This window comes from Theropithecus gelada, chromosome 10 (genome assembly GCF_003255815.1).
Source record: "Theropithecus gelada isolate Dixy chromosome 10, Tgel_1.0, whole genome shotgun sequence".
NCBI classification, from domain to species: Eukaryota; Metazoa; Chordata; class Mammalia; order Primates; family Cercopithecidae; genus Theropithecus; species Theropithecus gelada.
This window is the reverse complement of record NC_037678.1, coordinates 58559487-58575076: the sequence shown is the minus strand read 5'-3', so window position 1 is coordinate 58575076 and position 15590 is coordinate 58559487.

The following is a 15590-nucleotide window of genomic DNA, read 5'->3' as shown; positions in this document are numbered from 1 at the left end:
TATAAGGATGTGCAGAATTTCTGAGAATGAAAACACACTGGATACAAACAGTCATGTGCAAGAGAGTGTACCTAGAAGCCGGAAGCTCAAAACTAATTGGGGGCCAGGTGCGGTGGCTCACTCCTATAATCCCAGCATTCTGGGAGGCCGAGGCAGATGGATCACCTGAGGTCAGGAGTTCGAGACCAGCCTGGCCAAAATGGTGAAATCCCATCTCTACTTAGCCAGGCATGGTGGCACATGCCTGTAATCCCAGCTACTCAGGAGGCTGAGGCAGGAGAATCACTTGAACCTGGGAGGCAGAGGTTGCGGGGAGGCAGAGGTGGTGCCATTGCACTCCAGCCTGAGTGAGAGTGAGACTGTCTCAAAAAACAAACAAAAACACCTAACTGGGGAGGTCACAAAAGGTCTCGCCCAGCAGACAGCACTTGAGCTGAGACCTGGATAACAAGAAGCCCGTGACTCTGAAGGTTGTCCAGTCTGACTGTGGGAGCAGACACTGTTCTTGGTATTGAGGGAGCATGTCTTCCCCCAGTCTCACGTAGCTCCATCTCACACATGCACTGATCAGCAATCTGCCAAGTAAGGGAGACACTCTGCAAACACCTGGGGTGCTCTGTGTAATTCTCTTCTCTCTGGGACTCTGTCCTGAGAAGTCTGCCTACCTTGGTTTTCCCAGGCTCTCAGCCAGTGTCCTCAACTCACGGATTCTGCCAAGTTCCCTGTCTTGGCACTGCAACCTGAAAACTCACTGGGTCAACTGTAGAATGCATTAGCCTGGGCTGCCATGACAAAAGATCACAGATAGGGTGGCTTCAACAACAGATATTTATGTTCCTCCACTTCTGGAGGCTAGAAGTCCATGATCAAGATGCCAGCAAATTCAGTTTCTGTTGAGGACCTGCCCCCTGATGGTAAATGTCCTTCCATGTCCTTCCGTGACTTTACTCTGTGCTTGCACTGGGGATAGGAGGGATTTTTTAGTGTGAGTGTGTGTGTGTGTGTGTGTGTGTATGTGTATGTGTATGTGTGTTTTCAGTTAAAGAGGCAGGGTCTCTCTCAGTTGCCCAGGCTGGTCTCAAACTCCTGGGCTCAAGCAATTCTCCCATCTCAGCCTCCCAAAGTGCTAGGATTACAGGCGTGAGCCACTATGCCCCACCTCTTCCTTTTCTTATAAGGACACCAATCCTATCTGACTAGGGTCCCACCCTTATGGCCTCATTTAACCTTAATTACTTCCCTAAAGACCCTACCTCCAAATATATTCATATCGAAGGTTAGGACTTCAACATATGAATTAAGGTGGAGGGTGGCACAATTCTTCCATAACAGGGCTCACTCCATTTGTTTCCCATTTCTCAGTGATCACTGTCCTTTGCTGATGGATGTACAGTGTCTTGCAAACCATTGTTTTGTCCCTTCTTTTGTTGATCCAGAAGGGAGGTTACCTCTGGTCCCTGGTACTGTATCTTGGCTGGTCTTAGATTTTCACATTTATGTGCATAAAATAGTATCACAGTTTTTTTACATTTTTGTTTTATGGTCATTTGCAATATTTTGTATGTTTGTGCCTTTGTCTTTATTATACTAGCTAGTATTTTTTTTCATAGAAACAATTCCAAGTTCTACTATTTCCTTTCCCTTTTCTGATTATTCTATGTACTTGTGTTTATTAATTCTCCTTTCCACATCTTTTCATTGATATCTGTTTTGTTTTGTTTTTGAGACAAAGTCTCACTCTGCCACCCAGGCTGGAGTGCAGTGGCGCAATCTCGGCTCACTGCAACCTTCTCAAGCGATTCTCCTTCTCAGCCTGCCAAGTAGCTGGGATTACAGGCACCCACCACCATGCCCAGCTAATTTCTATATTTCTAGTACAGACAGGGTTTCACCTTGGACAGGCTGGTCTTGAACTCCTGACCTCAAGTGATCCACCTGCCTCAGCCTCCCAAAGTGCTGGGATTATAGGTGTGAGTCACTGCACCTGGCCCTTTTGTTATTTTTGTTGTTGTTCATTTCTTAACTGTGAGTTGGAAATTAAACTTTCATCTTTTTAATATATTTATTGCTATACCTATTCAATGGTATGAGTTCTTAGCTAAGCACTATATTGGCTGTGTCCCGGTGATTCTGGTATGTTTTTATTCATAAAAAAGCTTTTAATTTCAATAAAACATACTCCAGAAAATGCACAAGTCTTGAGACAGCTGACAAACCCATTACAGAGCGAACATACTCATGAAATCAACACCTGGATCAAAAATAGGACATTGCCAGCATCCTAAAACTTCCCACTGTGCCACTTCCCAATATCCCTCCATCCCCCAAGCAACTATTATCCTGACTTCTAACACAATAGGTTAACTACGCCTGTTTTTGAACATGATATAAGTGATATCATGACGGAGTCTCTTAGGTCTGTCTATTTTCACCCAGCATCATGTTTGTATAATTTGTCCATGTTTCTGCATGTAGAAGAAAAATGTGTTAAAATGTTTTTGTTATGACTGAAATAAATAGAAAATGAAAAATTGCTCCTTAAAAATCTACGTTATTACAAATGTTCCAAGCAGAGTTCATGATTTGGGGAAGAGGTTGAATAGCTTACCCAATAATATGCAACAGGTTAAAGACAGGAAGTACTCCAAAGTCACATCAGAAAAATAGAAAGATGCCTACGTAACTGGAAAGAAACTAAAAATTTAATAATTTGCATAACTTTTACTCAACCCATTTATATTATTTTGACTTTTAAAAAATTGCTAAAATGAAATCTTACATTTATCAAGTTTGCTCATGTAGGGATTATGCACAATAAACATACATCCTCTTGGCCAGGCACGGTGGCTCATGCCTGTAATCCCAGCACTTTGGGAGGCCAAGGCAGGCAGATCACGTGAGGTCAAGAGTTTGAGACCAGCCTGGCCAACATGGTGAAACCCCATCTCCACTAAAACCACAAAAATTAGCGGGGCATGGTGGCAGGCACCTGTAATCCCAGCTACTCAGGACTGGGGAGGCAGGAGAATCACCTGAACCCAGGGGCGGATGTTGCAGTGAGCTGAGATAGTGCCATTGCACTCCAGCCTGGGCAACAGAGTGAAATTCCGTCTCAAAAAAATAAATAAAATAAAATAAACATACATCCTCTTTATACAATGCTTTTGGAGAGAGACTGATCATAGGATGCAAATCACTCCAGACTGGAAATAACAGTCAAGTTTGAATCTCTGTCCATCAATGATAACCAAGATGAAGTTAATTAGATTCAAATATTTTATTTTCAAGCATAAAATAGGACATTCGCAAGACATGCTGAGGTTTTTTTCTCTAGTTCTAAAACATAACATGATCCTAAATATATTTAGACAACCAAAAATTATATCAGAGACATGAGAAAATCTGGCAAGAGAGTGATTTAAAGAGGTGGACACAGCTCACCCTCCGTATTCATTTTCTACTATTTTTGCTATTAAGTTTTCTGGTATTAAAAATTACCAAAACATAGTGGATTAAAACAACACAAATATCTTACCTTACCTTATTATCTCACAGTTTTGTGGGCCAGAGTCCAGCAAGGGTCTCACGGGGCTGAGATTGAGGTGTCAGCAGGGCCGTGTGCCTTTCGGGAAACTGTAGGAGGGTATCTGCTTCCTGGCCTCTTCCAGCTTCCAGAGACCCCCCTTCCTCCATCTTCAAAGCCTGCAACGTAGCGTGTAGACGACCCTACCTCCATCACCACGTCCCGTTCTCTGACCACAGCTGCTACTGGTTGTCTGCTCTTAAGGAGCCCTGTGATTAGATTGGATCTGCCTGGACAATCCAGGCTCCTCGCCCCCAAATCAAGGACAGATGATAGCAACTTTAATCAATTCCCTTTTGCCATGCAAGGTAACATACTCACAGGTGCTGGGGACTAGGATGTGGACATTGTATTAGGCCATTCTTGCCTTGCTGTAAAGGAACACCTGAGACCGGGTAATTTACAAGAAAAGAGGTTTAATTGGCTTACGGTTCTATAGGCCTACAGTTTCAAGGATGGCATCAGCGTCTATCCAGCTTCTGGGGAGGCCTACAGGGGGCTTTTACTCATGGTGGAAGATGAAGGGAAGCCTCTGTTACATGGTGACAGCAGGAGAAAGGGAGGGAGGTGGAGTGGGAAGGAGGGGATGTCACACGCTTTTAAACAGTCAGATCTGATAACTCACTCACTATAACCAGGACAGCACCAAGCCATGAGGGATCTGCCCCTATGACCCAGATACCTCCCACCAGGCCCCACCTCCAACACTGCAAATTACATTTCAGTGTGAGATCTAGGGGGACAAATATGCAAACTATATCAGAAATCTTTAGGGGCAGTATTTTTCTTCCTCCCATGCTTTTTCCAGCAATCTTGATGGAATAACTCCAATTCTAGAGCTAGCAGGATAGTGAGGCTTAGAAAGTGCACTTGATTTTGTTTTTAATCAGCCCTATCCAGCTCCTGTCCTGTCACTCAAATCTCCAGGGTCCAAAGCCTAGATGATCCTTTATTTCCTGTGAAACAAAGCATCAGATGGCGAAAGCTCATGTCCCCACCAGGCCTTAAGACCAAGGACTTCCTGGGCTCCCTGAGGGAGTCTGCTCAGTGGATGCTTGTGAATGATCTGTACCAGCGACTGGCAAACCTTTTCTGTAGGGGACAGAAAGGAAGTATTTTAGGCTTTGCGGGCCACATGGTGTCTATCACAACTACTCTGTGACCAGACGGAGGGCCTTGAGTGTGAGTTGTCCGGGTCCTCGGTGTTTTGAACAAAGAATTGGACAAAACACACACTGACAAAGGAACGAAACAAAGCAGTGAAAGCAGGGATTTTTTATTTTATTTATTTATTTATTTATTTATTTATTTATTTTTGAGACAGAGTCTCACTCTGTCGCCCAGACTGGAGTGCAGTGGTGCGATCTTGGCTCGCTGCAACCTCTGCCTCCCGGGTTCAAGCCATTCTCCGAAAGCAGAGATTTATTAAAGTGGAAAGCACTCCACGGTGGGAGTGGGCCCGAGCAAGCAGCTCAAGGGCCTGGTTACGAAGTTTTCTGGGTTTTAAGTACTCCTTTTGAGGTCCCCATCGGCTACAAAAATGAGTACCAAACTCATAGTTTGCTTTATAGAAAATAAAGGATCATCTAGGCTTTGGGCCCTGGAGATTTGGGGAACAGGACAGGAGCGGGATGTCAGGTCCACAACTACGCCAAATGTCCTGCTTGGGGTCAGGTTCGGGCCCATACTGAGGTCCAAGGGGAGTGGGTGGATGGGCAGATAGCTGAAAAACACTGGGTGGGGTGCCATAGGCAGGTGAGATGTAGTTTTATTCAGCAGTTCTCTCATCAACAGCTCTTACACACTCTTCTCTCATCAGCAGTTTTCTCACACTGTCTGCCCTGTTTTAGCTGCTTAAGCCGGCTGCTCCCACACACCGCTGTTCTGCCTGCTCTCCCTTGCCTTCAGGGTCAGCAGCTTAACTCTTTCTCTGGGCACAAGCTAGTTTCTGGCTCCCCACTGCCCACCTGCAAGACGGACAGTTTGGCTCTTTCTCTCTTCCTCTGGGCACCAGCACGCCGACCACGTCCAAGAGCCAAGCCCAGCCATGTCCCTAGAGCCCCGTGCAGTGTCAGCAGGGCAGTCATACCTTTTACAGACAATAGTGGCATAGAGCCAAGTATGAACTTACACAAACAGGTTATATAACAAGTGGAGGTGTGAGCCTGCACACCAATCCTGCTGAGTCATGCAGGCCTGGATGTCTGCCTCGACCTATTCCTTGACCAAAGCGCATCCATGTGAAGGAAATAATGTATACAGTGGTCCATTTCCAAGACAAAGTGCCTTGAATTGGCTTAGGTCAGCAAACTACAGAAGAAACAAGATATACTAAGCCTCTGCTTGGATAGCCGATGCCTGCTTGTCGGCCTCTCCCTTCTCCCCTTCCTCCCTCGCTTAGTTGCCCTCACTCAAACCAAAGACATTTAGTCTAAAATGAAAGTTTACTAGCCTGCAAAATAGCTCACTTTGTTCTTATCAGCCTCCCCAGCTACTTAGGTCATTAGGTCATAAGTCAAATACTTAAAAAGCCCCTGAGCGAACTAGGATTGCAATGCATTGTGGGCTGCAACAAAATGCAGCAAGACAACCCTAATAAAGAACATCTAAGGCCCCTACCCACCATCAGTAGGTGAAGTCCGGGAAGTACTTAGCCTTTGGGGAACCTGGGGAGAGACCCGTGCACTAGAGGATGAATTGCTTGTTGTGACTGTGCTGGGTGCACCTGCTCATTAGATACCCAGTCTTGCAAGACGGTCATTAAAAGTCTCACTTTCACTATTCTCTGGGTCTCTTAAGTCCATTCTTTGAGTTCGAACGCATGAATTTGTTTCTCACACATGCACCTTACACTGGATAGGGCTGATTGAAAACAAAATCAAATACACCTTCTAAGTTTCACCTTCCTGCTAGCTCTGGAGTTGGAGTTACTCCATCAAGATTGTGGGAGAGTGTGGTAGGAAGAACAATGGCGCCGCTAACGACGTCCATTCTTTATCTGGATGAAGGATTTGGCCCGTGGCTAATTAAAGGCTGCAGTGAATTGGTCTGCAGTCATCCAGAGACGGAGTAGAATGGCACCCTATGCAGATGAGGGGGATGGCCGGCACTTGGCCCACAGCCAATCCGAGGCACTTTCCTTTCCATCTGAGACATGGTGGAAGGTTGTATGGAGAGTAACCTTTGATTCTTTGTGATCCCAGCATGGCAAGATGAAGTTTTTCCTTTTGGTTTAGCTTTTGGAAGTTGGTGTTAATTGGTCTTAGAGTCCCTGCCCCCTGACCCAAGTGTTTCCCTTTTGATCCAGCTTTGGGAAGTCAGCACACATTGGCCTTAAGTTCCCAGATCCAAACCCTATTCTCCTGCCTCAGTTCAACCTGTCAATATGAAGATTGAAAATACATCATTAAATGAGCATAGCTGTGGGCCAACAGAATTTTATTCATAACACTGAAATGTGAATTTTACATGATTTTTCACATCATGAAATGGTCTTCCCTTGTTTTCCACCCTAACCATTTAAAACAGTAAAAACCGACTGGGCGTGGTGGCTCACGCCTATAATCCCAGTACTTTGGGAGGCCGAGGTGGGCAGATCACTTGAGGTCAGGAGTTTGAGACCAGCCTGGCCAACATGGTGAAACCTTGTCTTTACTAAAAATACAAAAATTAGCTGGGCATGATGGCACATGCCTGTGATCCCAGCTACTCAGGAGGCTGAGGCAGGAGAAATGCTTGAACCCAGGAGGTGGAGGTTGCAGTGAGCCAAGATCCCACCGCTGCACTCCAGCCTGGGCGACAGAGTGATACTCTGTTTCAAAAATAAATACATACATAAATAAATACATATGTAAAAATTGTTCTTAGCTCAAAGAAAAAACAAAAAACACAGACATCGGGCCAGATTTTGCCAATCAGCCATGTTTCGCCAGCCTCTGATATTCACAAAGGGTTGTCCTCTGTCTGCTGAGTGTGGCCTTACTTGGCTCAATACCATACACCTGAAGCAGCAGGCTGGACTCAAATCTCTGCAACTGGGAGAGTTTTTAAATGCAGCCACGAAGTTTCCCTGAATATTAGATATATTTGCAGGTTGCCAGCTTGTTAGATAAGCACTCACAGGGCATTGTGCTCGCTGCTATTTTGCCCTGATCAACACTTTTACGTCGTGACCTATAAGAAAGCTCAGAGAACCTAGTGGCCAGGAATAGCAAAGGAAAACAGTTATGAGAGGAGGTAATTACCCTCTCTCCTACCAGAGATAGAGGGTGGAGGGTGGAGGTTAAAAAGGTGGGCCCTGGAGTCACAGTAAATTACTCAGGGTAAATCATGTAAATTTTCGGGCCACCAGCTTCCTCATCTGCATAATAGGGATGAGGATAGTGTCTGTCTAATTATATCATTGATAGGATTAAATGTCATGCATTTAAAATACGTAGTGTCTGCTTGTTAGCTTTAAGTGGTTGGTTTTCACTACCTCCACTATTAACTACCCTGGGATAAAAAAGCAAAAGGAAAAACAAAGACAATTTGTACAATGAACTCTTAAGAAGGCGAAAGAGTTAGTGGAAGAGATGAGAACACTTTAATAACAAATACATAAGAACTTTCAAGAAAATGCAATTGGGTTTGGTGACTTTCTGGAAGTAGAATGTCTGAAAACTTAAAAGAAATGTCCAATAGTTGGACTGGAATAAATGGGAATGATGGCATAGTAAGTGATAGGACATCTCCTCATAGGGATGAAAGAACAGGTAGACCAGAGAAGGGAGGACATTTAGAAGGCAGGTGCAAAACACCCCATGAGAATCCAGGGTGCAGGGAAATTGTATTAGAAGAGTTGGACAATTAATCCTATTTGAGAGGATAAGTTCAATTAGCTGAAGACTGATTTTTTTTTTTTTTTTGGGGGGGGACAAGGTCTTGCTCTGTCAACCCAGGCTGGAGTGCAGTGGCACAATCTCGGCTCACTGCAACCTCTATCTCCAGGTTCAAGCACTTCTGCCTCAGACTTCCAAGTAGCTGGGATTACAGGTGCACCACCTGTAATACACCACCACACCCGGCTAATTTTCATATTTTTAGTAGAGACAGGGTTTCACAATGTTGGCCAGGCTGGTCTCGAACTCCTGACCTCAAGTGATCTGCCCACCTCAGCCTCCCAAAGTGCTAGGATTACAGGCATGAGCCACTGCACCTGGCCTGAAGTCTCAAATTTTGACACCAAAAGAGCACATTGTTTCCAGGACAGGATTAATTCCTAAAGAAATCACCTTAGACACATGCTCTGTTTAAATTCTGAAGACTGAATCTTAGAAGATCTGACACGACTTCAGAGGGAAAGAAAAGAAGAGTTCACTCACAAAACTAAAAGAATAGGCCGGGCGCGGTGGCTCAAGTCTGTAATCCCAGCACTTTGGGAGGCCAAGATGGGCGGATCACGAGGTCAGGAGATCGAGACCATCCTGGCTAACACGGTGAAACCCCGTCTCTACCAAAAAATACAAAAAACTAGCCGGGCGAGGTGGCGGGCGCCTGTAGTCCCAGCTACTCAGGAGGCTGAGACAGGAGAATGGCGTAAACCCAGGAGGTGGAGCTTGCAGTGAGCTGAGATCCAGCCATTGCACCCCAGCCTGGGCGACAGAGCAAGACTCCGTCTCAAAAAAAAAAAAAAAAAAAAAAAAAACTAAAAGAATAACTAATGGACTCCCTATTGAATAAATGGCGCTGGAATAACTGACTAATCATACGCAAAAGATTGAAACTGGACCCCTTTCTTACACTGTATGCAAAAATCAACTCAAGACGGATTAAAGACTTAAATGTAAAACCTAAAACTATAAAGACCTGGGAAGATAACCTAGGAAATACCACTCTGTACATAAGCCCTCACTAAGATTTCATGATGAAGACTCCAAAAACAATTGCAACAAAAACAGAAATTGATAAATGGGACCTAATCAAACTAAAGAGCTCTGTACAGCAAAAAGAATTATCAGTAGAGTAAACAGAAAACCTACAGAATGGGAGAAAATATTTGCAAACTGTACCTCCAGCAAAAGCCTAATATCCAGAAACTATAAGGAACTTGAACAAATTAACAAGCAAAAAACAACCCCATTAAAAAGTGAGCAAAAGACATGAACATTTTTCAAAAGAAGACATACACATGGCCAGCAAGCGTATGAAAAAATGCTCAATGTTACTAATCACTAGAGAAGTGTAAATCAAAACCACAATGAAATACTATTTCACACCATTCAGAATGGTTATTATTAAAAAGTCAAAAAATGACAGATGCGAAAGAGGTTGCAGAGAAAAGAGAACACTTATACACTGCCGGTGTGAATGTAAATTAGTTCAGTCATTGTGGAAAGCAGTTTGGCAACTTGTCAAAGAATTTAAAACAGAAGTACTATTCAACCCAGGATTCCTATTATTAGATACATACCCAAAGGCATAGAAATCATTCTACCATAAAGACACATATATGTTCATTGCAGCACTATTCACAATAGCAAAGACATGGAATCAACTTAAATGCCCATCAATAGTAGACTGGATAAAGAAAATGTGATTCCTATATGCCATGGAATACTATGCAACCATAAAAACGAACAAGATTATGTTCTTTGCAGCAACATGGATGGAGCTGGAGACCATTAATCTAAGTAAACTTAACATAGGAACAGAAAACCAAATACCATGTGTTCTCACTTATCAGTAAGAGCCAAATATTGAATACACATGAACATAAAGGAGAGGACGGGAGTTGCTGGGGCCTACTTGAGGGTGGAAGTTGGGAGGAGGGTAAGAATAAAAAAATTACCTATCAGGTCCTATGTTTATTACCTGGGGGATGAAATGTCTCTACTGCAAACCCCCATGACACGCAATTTACCTATATAACAAATCTACACATGTACCTCTGAACCTAAAAGGGTAAAAAAAGAAATTGTGTACCTTTAAAGCTTATTCACAAATACGACTCTCAATATATTAGCAATATATTAAACATATTTGTTTTTCAATAATATATAGGTAGAAATTAATAATATCTACTTTCACATTCAATATTGTGCATTCCTTACAGTGCTTGCCCCTGATTTTGGAGATTAATGCTGCAGAAAATACAGAGCCAAAAAAGGCATAGGTAAGCAACAGAGCTGCATGATCCCATCTGTATTCTAGAAGTCCACTAGAAGAGTGGAGGAGGACAAATTCCTAGAAAGACACAAACTACCAAAACTGACTCAAGAGGAAATAGATAACCTGAGTAGACCTATAAAAAGTAAAGAGGTTGAATTACTAATGTCTAAACTTCCCATAAAGATTCAATCTTTGTAGGTCGCATGCTTCTAGGAAGTCATCCATTTCTTCTAGGTTACATAACTTCTAGGCTACATAACAAAGGAAATAATTATCAGACTGAAGAAACAATCCACGAATTGAGAGAAAATATTTGCAAACTATACATCTAAAAAGGGGCTGATATCCAAAATATATAAGGAATTCAAAAATTCAACAGCAGGCAAACAAATAACCCAATTAAAAACGAGCAAAGGTTCTCAACAGTCACTTGACTAAAGATTAGATACAATTGCCCAACAGATATATGACAAAATACTCAACATCTCTAATCATTAGGAAAATGCACACTAAAACCACGATCAGAGTTCACCTCACACCTGTTGGAATGGCTGTTACCAAACAGATGAATGACAAGTGTTAGTGAGGATATGAAGAGATGGGAACCTTTGTGTACTCTGGGTGGGAATGTAAATTAGTACAGCCATTTTGGAAAACAGGTTGAAGATTCCTCAAAAAACTGAAAGAACACCTTTGTCCTCCAACAAAGGTGTCATTGTGGGGTCCTTCCTCTGTAGTCAAGGCTCTCTGGGTCTGTGAATTTATTTAGGTCTGGGAACTAGGTATGAGGCCGTGGCTCTCTATTGCAGTGACTCAAGTCAGGCTTCTACCTATCAAACCTACAGTTTGTCCAGTAATACTTTAGCAGATGGTCCAGCTATTTCATCTCCCCAAGGACACCAGGATTGATTAGCTTCTGGTAAAAATCCCTGCATGTCAAACCTCCTGATTGCTATTGGTTCACGTTGCCCACTACAGAACTTGCACTCACCTTGTCTGTGAAAGTTAAGTACTGCCACTTAGCTTCTACCATCTTGAGATCCTTTCATTCTTATTGAAATCAGGAAAAAAATAGTTTTTTATAACATAACAGTGCCAATTATGAGCCATTAATGAGCTGTGTAACAACCTGGGAATCCGGGTGCTATAGTTTGAATGCTGCTGTCTCCGTCAAACTCGTATGTTGAAGCCTAATCACCAATGTGATAGTATTAGGAGATGGGGCTTTTGGGAGTGCTTAGGTCATGAGGATTTCACCCTCATTAATGGGATTAGTGCCCTTATGAAAAGGGCCCCAGAGAGCTGCCTTGCCCCTTCCACCATGTGAGGACACAGAGTGAAGGCGCCATCTGAGAGCCAGAAAGCAGTCCCTCACCAGATATCGCATCTGTTGGTGCCTTGATCTTGGACTTCTCAGACTCCCAAACCGTGAGAAATAAATTGTTGTTTATAAGGTGCCCAGGCTGTGGTATTGTGTTACAGCATCCCAAATGGACTAAGACAACAAAAATGAACAAAATAGGCACATCCCTAAGTGCACGGAGTTTACAGCCTAGTGGCGAAGGCAGATAAGCAATAACCACACTAATAATTGTATTTAATGGGTCTGAGACAGACAGCTGTGTGCCAAGAATTATCCTGGAAGGATAGGTAGGGGTAAAACTCAGAGTCCTCTCCATCCCTTCCCTTCCAAACTCACAATGCTTTCGCGTATTTTCACAGCCTCCTGCACATCCCTCTGTCCTGGCATGTTTAATGCTAGGCCATCATGTAAGACATTCCAGGTCTTCTTTCCTAGAGTATAAGGACTCTTGTGTCTCTTTGATCCAAGAGCCCATGAAAGGTCCTGGAAGTCATTGACTTCCTTAAATATTTTTAAAAAATAAATGGAGGAACAAAGAGGGAGAAGATACACCACCAACTGGGGAATGTCCAGGTGTTCATGTCTAAGAAAAGAGTAATCACTAGCTTTTCCCACTGTCTCTACCTGGATATAGGGACCTGGTCCAAGTAAATACTAAGAAAGATCATTCTACTGACTGATATTAGATAGGATTGGGGGAAAGAAGAGACAGAGGAAAGAAGAGAACATGGAGGAAAAACTGAACTTGTGAAATGAAATAATGAGTGGAGTTGGAGGGAGGGTCCTTGGTGAGTATCAGTGCAGCCCAAAAGGATCAGGTGGTCTGAAGGGATAATGTCATCATGGCTGGAGACTGGACACTCAAGGAACCCCCTCCTCTGACCGCATTATTCTCTGTGACTTCTCCTGCATTGGTAGATTGGGTTTTTATTCCCAATTCTTCACTCCTTATAAAACAATCCCAGGTGTGGTGACTCATGCCTGTAATCGCAGCACTTTGGGAGACTGAGGTGGGAGAACAGTTTGAGCCCAGGAATTTGAGGCTGCAAAGAGCTATGATGGTGCCACTGCACTCCAGCTTGGGCAACAGAGCAAGACCCTGTCTCAAAGAAAAGAAATCATATATCCACTCTTTTGTGGTACCTCCCTCTAGATTTGGAAGAGTCTACTTCCCCCACACCACTGTTGTTGGGCTCAGGCATGGGACTCGATTTGGCCAATAGGATCTAAGCAGACATGATAGGAGCAGAGGCTTTCATTCCTGCACTTCGGCCATGCACCGTAAGATAAACATGCTCCGTTGGCACTAGTCCCAGCATGAGAAACAACTGGAGGAAACCTGAACCTTTCCCTTAGCCTGAAGCACAGCCAACACAGTCAGCCCACAGATTTATCAGCAAGAAAAAAAAAAAAGTTTGTTGTCATCAGGGTTGCTTGTTATGCAGTATTATCACAGCAATATTGCACTACTACACTTACTTTCTTTTTTGAGAATTTCATTCCACTCTCCTTTTCTGCTTAACTTCCATGTATCTCAAATGATGTTATAATTTCTTTTTGTATTTCTGATGAGGCTCAAGGATCTCCTTTTCCCCTCATCCACATACCTAAAAACCACCTTGTGCACATAACCAGTCCCACCCATTTGTAATGGGCTCTGTACAAAGGCCACATTAATTGCACCCCCTCATCCACCACTCCCCCATTCCCACACACATACCCATGCTCTGCCAGGAAACCTCCTGCGTAGAGAAGCATCTGGGGTATGGGAAGAGCTTTGGTGTGTCAGAAAGGTCTCAACAAAAGCATGAAGTTTAGGAGACATTGTGTAACCTGCCCTGGGTCATACATTTTAACAGATAGAATGTGTTTGGCCCCAAGTAACAAAAAACCTGATGAACAAGGACTGAAATCTTGAGAACAGTTACTGTTTTCTTAACAAGAAGTCTGGTTGTAGATGGTTCAAGAATTGATTTAGTAGCTTCAGAATCAACTGGGTTGGCATCTTGGCAATTCTCTTGACTTTCCTTTCGTGGTTGTGAAATGGCTGCCACAGCTCCAAGCATCAGCACCCAAGACCCCCAACCTGCATCCAAAAGCAAGAATAAGGGGGAAAGCCAAGGTAGCAAGAGAGGCTTTGTTTGCTTTCATCTCTTATTTTATCATAGAAGAAAGTCTTTCTCAGGAACCCCCAGGTGAGCTTTCCCTTATGTTTCATGGACAATTCTGTCTCCTGGATCACAAGGCTACTCCTAGATGCAAAGGAAGCTAAGAAATGAGTTTTGCTCATGAGTTTTGCTCATGTCTCTGTAGTGGAGGCAGAGATAGGAGGAGGGTCAGGAATGGCTGTTGGGCATGTGGTAGACAGACAGATGCATCATGCATTTATCCCTTCAAGAAGGACTTGCTTCTCTGAAGTGGGAAGTGTGATCAGTAGACAACTTCCAGCTGTCAGTTTCTTTAGGGTCTGCCCCAGCTTCAGAGAGCTGTCTCACCCAAGGTCATGCCCTTCCCAGAGCAGCCCATATCCAGTGTATTAGTTCATTTTCATGCTACTGATAAAGACATACCTGAGACTGGGCAATTTACAAAAGAAAGAGGTTTAATGGGACTTACAGTTCCAAGTGGCTAGGGAAGCCTCATAATCATGGTGGAAGACAAGGAGGAGCAAGTCACATCTTACAATAGATGGCAGCAGGCAAAGAGAGAGAACTCGTGCAGAGTAACTCCTCTTTTTAAAATCAGCAGATCTCATGAGACTTTATTCACTATCACGAGAACAGCACAGGAAAGACTTGCCCCTATGATTCAATTACCTCCCACTGGGTCACTCCGACAACATGTGGGAATTTAAGATGAGATTTGGGTGGGGATGCAGCCAAACCATATCACCCAGTAACTGAGCAGCGGAGGGGTATAAAAGCCCAATGGAAGATGCTCTACAAACTATCCTTGCTCTAGAGCTCCCACTGGGTTAGACTTTCTCACGCCTGCATCAAGTTAGACTTCTTCCTCTGCCCTATTCTGCATTCTCCTCCTTCCTCTCACAGGTTTTGATCCCTAATAAACATCTTGCAGCCTAGGTGACTCTCAATGTCTGCTCCTGCAGAATCCAATCAGTGATGGCATCTTCCACATGCAGCAAGGAAGCGATATACCCAGGATTAGAAACTAGGTCTGTCCAATTCTAAAGCCCCAACCCACCCCCACTCCCCAACCATACTGCCTCTTTGGCCACCATATCCATTTCCTCAATAAGCACTCACCGAATGTCTACTCTGCCCCAAGACCTAAGTGGGACAATGGGGATGGTACTAGAGGCTGTACTGTCTTGTCTGTTTACCAAAACCCACATCTTTCTCTTCTCCCTGAGGACACATGTAGTCCATATTTCCCAGCCTCCCTTGAGGCTAGTTGAATCAAGCCAAATAACTGAGCTCTGGCTAGTGGAATATGAGCAGAAGTGATGTGTGCTATTTTCCTGGTGAAGGTTTT